This window comes from Talpa europaea (assembly GCF_964194135.1).
Source record: "Talpa europaea genome assembly, chromosome: 4".
NCBI lineage: Eukaryota > Metazoa > Chordata > Mammalia > Eulipotyphla > Talpidae > Talpa > Talpa europaea.
Genome location: NC_140070.1, coordinates 41,761,921 through 41,768,925, shown reverse-complemented (window position 1 = coordinate 41,768,925; position 7,005 = coordinate 41,761,921).

Sequence of the window (7,005 nt, the reverse complement as noted above, 5' to 3'; positions counted from 1 at the left end):
TACAGACCACATGCCAAGGCTAAAAAATAACTAGCTTGTCCATGACTTAATGTTGATTTGGATTAATAGAAAGGTAGCTGGACCAAAGTCTTTAGATACACATCATCATGGTAATTTTACTCTAGGAGAGAGTGTGCCAATGAGAGACTCACGCCCATGTGCTTGGATGGGGAAGTGGGAGTAAGTGAAAGGATCACTTTCTCCCTCCTTAGCTCCTCACAGGTTGAACTTAATTTAGTTTCACCCATGTGCAGGACAGGGATCCCATGTGGAAGTCCAGAGATAGGCCCTAGAGAGGAAGAATTGGATCCATTCTCTCTTCCCAAGGAGTTTAAGCTCCTGAAGTTGAAAAAAGTAAATAATTTAATGCTTTGCCATTGTAGGCACAGGAGTGCTCAGTGGTACGAGAAAGCGGGACATTAATTGTACCTGAGAGATTCTGGAAGGCTACAAGAAATGTGTAGCATTTGAGTTGGAACCTGAAAGGAAGGTTGTATTTAGCAAGTGAAAAGAATTCTATGAAGAGGAACCCCTCTCGAACAGAACAGCGTGAGTCAGAGGCACACACCAGAGCTGGGCAAGAGCGGCACGTGGGGTGGTGAGTCATCGCGGAGCAGTGAACATCATGGGCTCTGATCACAAGGTCAGCTTGTGTAGAAGCTCAGGACTGCATGTCCGGTGCTGCAGAGAGGACCCTGCACGTACCAAGAGCCAATGCTGAGTGAAGGAATTCCTACAGGGTGTACTCCTTCGGGGGAGTATGTTTTTGGTGTAAATGTGGGGATCCCTTCAAGTTACCTCTACCACTCTGGGGAGGTGGGTCATTTAAGAATATATTTGGACTGGAATAATGGTGATAACTCTAGGGACCCCTAATTGTCTTCAAGCCCACCCACAGGGGTTATGTCTGACATGATGTTGTTCAGTTCTCTCCATCTGTGTCTCTGATCCAGAACTTTGCTCTAGAAATGGCCACCATGACCAGCCACACAAGGTCACAACAGTCCCTCTGGCCCTGCTGCTGGTTGGGTCACCTCTCCCATTTCTGTACTTAGGAGCAGGAGTCTTGTCCTTGTCCATTTTTACATGCCAGGCCACCCGATGCCCATGCCTATTTCAAGCAGCAATATTGGGGTGGCAAAGGGGCAACAAAGGTTGAAGAACATAGAGGGTAGGACCAAGGCTGAGGCGGGTATTTTATTTTCTTTTAAGAAATTTATAAAAGTAAAGAGTAGACAAATGCAAGTATAGTTTTTTGGTGTGTTTTTTTTTTTTTTTCCATTACCTGTTATATATAATTTCCTTTTGGGAGCTCTTAAGTCCCTGCTCAGATCCTCCCACCCTATTTTTTTTTTAAAGATTTATTTATTTGTTTGTTTGTTTGTTTATACAAGAGCTGGGGTACAGTCCAGTTGCGCAGGAGGGTGAGAAAATTCACCAGAGACAGAGTGGGGAGCAGAACAGGCAGACTGATGAAATACACTGCTGAGAGGAGCAGTGGGCGCAACAGGAGAGGTCTGCAGCGCCCTGTGAGACCCTCGCCAGCCGGCTGGGATTGAACTGGTGCTGCAGGGGCTGCAGACAGCTTTACAGCACAACGCTCAACCGCCTGCACAATCAGGGGAGGCCCACCCACCCTATTTTTATCCTTGAACCTTGCTACCTAGGGGTTGCCCCTGGGTCTGCATAAGTCACTTACTGGTCAAAGCCATGCTTAAGTCCCTTGTCAGTTAGATGTTCACCCTCTACTGTTGAATGTGTGTGTAGCTAGTGGGTTGATATCACTCTTCGGATAATGTGTATTTTTGGCTCCACATTCTGCCTGGGACTAGCTGCTTGGAGTTCCCTCTCTGATCACCCCTGAGGGGCTCAGTCTTGGCCATGCAGTCTTCCAGATTGCCAGGAATGAGTGTGATTTTAGTTCCAAGCCTGGCTTCATAAGAGGAGCCCATATTTCAAAAGAGCTTATTGTCCCATCGCTACTCAAAGGATGAGCTCCCTGTGCCAGGAAAGCTTCTGTCCTGTACAAAGGATCAATGAGTGGCTTGGGATGCTCTCAAGTCTGCTGCCTGTCCTCCTCTGATTATTCTAGAGTGGGTGCAGCCCAGAGAACCCCCAATATTGACTGTGACTCCAGGTTCTTCATGGTTCTTTCCCTGATTCTATTAAACTTGTTAGCTCTGCTGTTTTGCTGTTTTACTCTAATCAGGGAACTGCAAACCTTCTTTACTGCTCTCCACTTAGACCTTCTTTGTTTTCAACAACACCCCGAGGCATGCAGTCTCTAGCTTCTGTTCCAAATAAAGCTGGTGCCATCCAGCAGAGCTAAAGAACTCCTCACCTTTATGGCCAGCCTTTCCTCCGGACAAATGCCTGCACCCCCTGCACTGGAACTGAGGGTGAGGACCCTCTTTTTCTGGGAATGACACCCATGCTCTATAAGTGGCACTGAGAGAGGAAGACAAGGTGTCCATGGTCTTTCTGGATTGTTTCTCCTGAGAAGGGAATCTCCAACCTATCTGAGAGCTGGGGCAGGGGTGATTCTGGGCCTGCCCTGTAAGTGGGAGGGGCCCTCCTCTTCTCACCACTCTGGACTGTAATAGAGCAGCAAAGACGAGAACAGGAGATGTGAGCAGCCGCGCTCTCCAAAGGTGAAACTGTAGCCATGAATGGGGAGTTGAGGGTAGAGAGAAGCTCCATCCTGGCCCAGGGGAGCACTTCCAGAGCATGTCGCTGTCAGAGAGGAGGGGTTGAGGTCATGGCTTCAGGGTCACACATTCTGGCTGACCTAATGTTGAGTAAATTCTTTGTGTACGAACATTTTTCCATTTGCTATATGCCCTTAGGACAATTTTCAGAGATTTTAAATGATTTCTGTTTATATGCTTGTTTTTAAAAAAATTTCCCTAGTTAAATTGTTGTTTGGCTAAGGAGAAGTTCCACTGAGCTCCTTCCTCTGTCACTCAGGAAATCCTGCTTATCTGCCTTCTTGACTTGTTGTTCAGTCAGAGAGAAAAGCTCGGACGTTGGGCATGGCATCCACCCCTGACACACTCTGGGCATGTGGCCGGAACCCAACTTCATTTCATGCCATGATTTTTCAAGTTCTGAGTGACTATAAAATAAATCCAAGCAATTTGTTCTGTTCTGTGTGTACCAAATCGGTTATTTTGCTTTTATTTCTGATGAGTGAACCATGTGAGTTCACTTTTTTAGTCTGGCTTCAGTAAAATATTCAGACAAAAAGTGTTATACCCATAAGGGCTTCCTAACAATATTAATTTTTCACAAATCAAAGTTCTCCATTCAAGTTGCAGAATTATATTCCTATGAAAAGAATTTGGCTGCACTTAAACAGTATTTAGGAATGCAGCAGAATTTATGCTACATTTCAGATTTAAGAAATAGCTAATTTTCTAATAATACGATGTTTCTATAACCCTCGAATAAGTTTTTCTGGCAAAATTTGAAAACCGAGGATGGTATCTCAGCTGTTGGGGGCTCAGTCTCACAGAGATACCTCCTGGGCCCTGTGTGGACTGCAGTAGAGCATGGCCCAGCCTCCGGCCAGCCTCCACTACACTACAGGGGCATTCACATACCATTTTCATAGTCTGTGCTACATGTTCACTATTTTCCTATAGCTGCATACCATCTGGGCCTATTCACTCAATATTTTTCTTTCAAATAAACCTAAAAGTCTTTCTTTCCAAATGCATTCATTTTTAAAGCAAAGATTTTATCACTGTGTAAATATCAGTCAGGAAATACGATGAAAACAAAAATTGTCAAAAACTCTCGCTAAATATTGCACAATTGGCCTCCCCAACATGTCGAGAGCAGCCTTTTTCTAATTCGTGTTACTTTAGCACATGGAACTAAGGAAACAAGGCCCTGCAGGCTTCAAGAGAAACTGTTACCACTCTTTACCTTAAAGAATGAAAATGACCCGGATTTAGGATCATCTCTGAAATAACCTTTTTATCAAAGAAACCTATCTTATGACAGGGCACACATCTAAAGCACTGGTTTTGACATGAGTCACTGTCTCCTCATCACCTGTGACCCCCTCCCTTCTCTTTGATGCCCCAGGCTCTATTCCATTAACTGGTTCTGGAAAGAGGCCCCTGTTTTGTCCCATTGACTCAAGAATTTACAGCCATGTGAAATTCTCCTTGTTGCTAATTTTTCTTTTCTCCTACTAATCTGTCTGATGTTTTCATGTTTGCTTGAACAGCAAATGAGAGTACCTCAGTGGGACAGGTGATTATTTTCTCCTGCATCCCAACAACACTATGAATGACAAGAGATTGAGCCCTGCTTCTTGAGTAAAAAACAGAATTAGGAAGTAAATAGAACTTTCTATTAAGTTAGAAAGTTCTATTTGAGGTAAATACAAACAGGTAAAGCTCTATTTGAGCTAAACACAGATAGGCATGATCAAAAGCATTCTACTCATAGAATCTCATGTAATATCCATGCCAACTGAATGAGGCAGTGTTTCTTCCTTGAGGCACAAGGTAACCAAATGACAGAGCCAAGACTCAAATGGAGGCAAGAAAGTAGTTGATGCACTTAACCACCAGGCTGTCCTGCCTCCTACTAGCATAAAAGGCTTCCAGAAAGAGTGATTTCCTCTCATTCAATGCTACACATGCCTCCTGCAACCCCTCAGGTTGCACTGGTGGGAACTGTCCAGACTCTGGCAACACTGGTCTTGAAGGATGCCCACAGAAGATGCCTGAGGAAGGTTTCCTTCCACACACAGACACATGTGGAAATGTGCATATTTCACTCAGTTTATATCAGCATCTCAAAGGTTCTCAGAATCCTGCAGCAAAAACTCTTTTAAAATGGGCAAAAGAGCTAAACAAACCCTCCTCCAAAAACATACAGAAGCCAACAGGCACATGATAAAATGCCCATCATCAGGGAAATCCAAGTTCCAACCACAATAACATACCACCCCACACCTACGAGAACGGCCCATATCAAAAAGACCAGAAACAACAAGTGTTGGTGAGGGTGTGGGGAAAAGGGAACATTCACACATTGTTGGTGGGAAGAACATAGACTGGGCCAGACCCTAAGGAAAAAAGTAGCAAGGTTCCTCAAAATATTATAAATATATCATTCATATGATCCAGCAATCCTTCTACTAGAACACGAAAGCACTAATTCGAAGAGTATATGTGCTCCTATGTTCACTGCGGCACTATTTATAATAGGCAAATTATGAAAACAACTGGAGTGCCCAACAATAGGTAAGTGGATTAAGAAGATGTGGTATATATACGCAATGGAATACTACACAGCTATAAAAAGAGATTAAATCATGACATTTGTGAAAACATGGATGGAACTGGAGGGGATTTTGCTGAGTCAGTCAGAGCCAAAATAAAGACTATCATCTGTAGAACTGAGGCTGCAAGAGGAGAGAGGGTGGAGAGTGAGGAGCATTGGGGCAAAGGGACCCAATGGACTATGATGGGAGATCATGGGTGCTTCGGTAGTGGTTAAGGTGTGGAAACACGTATCCGAAGAGATGTGAACTTACACCTTGAGCACAACTTGAACCATAAACAGTATTATAAACCAATGTTAACTCAATAAAAAAATTAAAAAACCCTCTTTGAAGCTATTTATCATAGCATTTCTCAAACTTTTTTGAATTCAGAGTCAATCTGTTATAGGACAGGGAGAGGGGCAGCCCAAATCCCACAAAACTCCCTATTCTAAATGGGTTCTGCCATCCGCCGCATCAACACAAAACACAGGAGACTTTAATGGGAAGGAACTTTAATAAAAATAGGAAACAATACAGGTAAGGCAAAGAGTCTAGTTTCTAAATGAAGCACCCAAAGTTACCCGTCCCCTCGTGGGTAAAAGTCCATCCAAATGGGATTGGCCCAGAGCAAGGCCCCAAAGCCTGCCACAAGTCTAAAGCATCTTCCAGTGGGGACCCACAGAAAAGGGTCAGAAACAACCAGACAAGCCCGGAAGGAAAAGAGCAAAATCAACATCAAGATAAAAGCTACCATTGTCACCTCCCCATGGGTCTCACCCACATCTGTGTCACCCTGTCCACGACCAAAAGACAAGCGCAGTTTCTTCACGTGTCTCTAGGCTCCATGCGCCTCCTCCAGGTCTCCTGGCTCCATCCTGCTTCCTTCCTCAGTCCCTTCTGCAGCTTCTCCTCTCCCTGCTCAGCTCCACCCTCTCTTGGGTGGGGCAGGGAACCTCCCCCTTTCCTGGGGACCACCCTGTTACACTTCTAAATGGCAACATGTATTAGTATGTCAGGAGACATCAATGTTTTATGGTGCAATTTGGGCAACATTAAGTTAGTATGTTTAGGATAAAATTCATTTTATTCAAAAATATTTCTAGTATACAAAGATGGAGAAGATTTTTCTTACTTGAACTTAACTATTGAAATAGGGCTTCGGTTAACAGGTAGATTTTTTTCATGCTATCAAACCAGATGGATTCAAAAGCTCATCTGCTTTATAAAACCCCTTCCAGTGTTCCATGTCCTCTCCCGACTCAGTGCAACAGCTGCAGCTTCTACCAGATGCAGCCTTCCTCATCCCTGATACCCCTGGGGGACTCAAGCACATGGGGGCAAAGGAAAGCCCAGGTCCCTGAATACAGCATCTTAGCAGCCACTGTGTAGGGGACACTGTGTATTCAAAGCAAACCTGGAATCTACTTCACATAGCTTACAAGTAAGCAGAGGAAGTGGCCTCGGGAGGGAATAACATATGTGATAAATAATGCATTTCTAATTTCACCACTCACACCTGCTTCTCTGTGACCTGCTCAGCAAGTTAAAAGAACTCTGAGTTTCTTGGTACAAGAAAACTCCATGCACAATGATGATCTGCTCCTGTGCTCTCTGCCTCAGGAGAGATGCAGCAGTATCTTGCTTTACTTGAACACAGCTCCGAGGACAAGGGCATCTTTGTGGGGAGCACAACCTCTGGATTTGCTACTCTAGAGAAT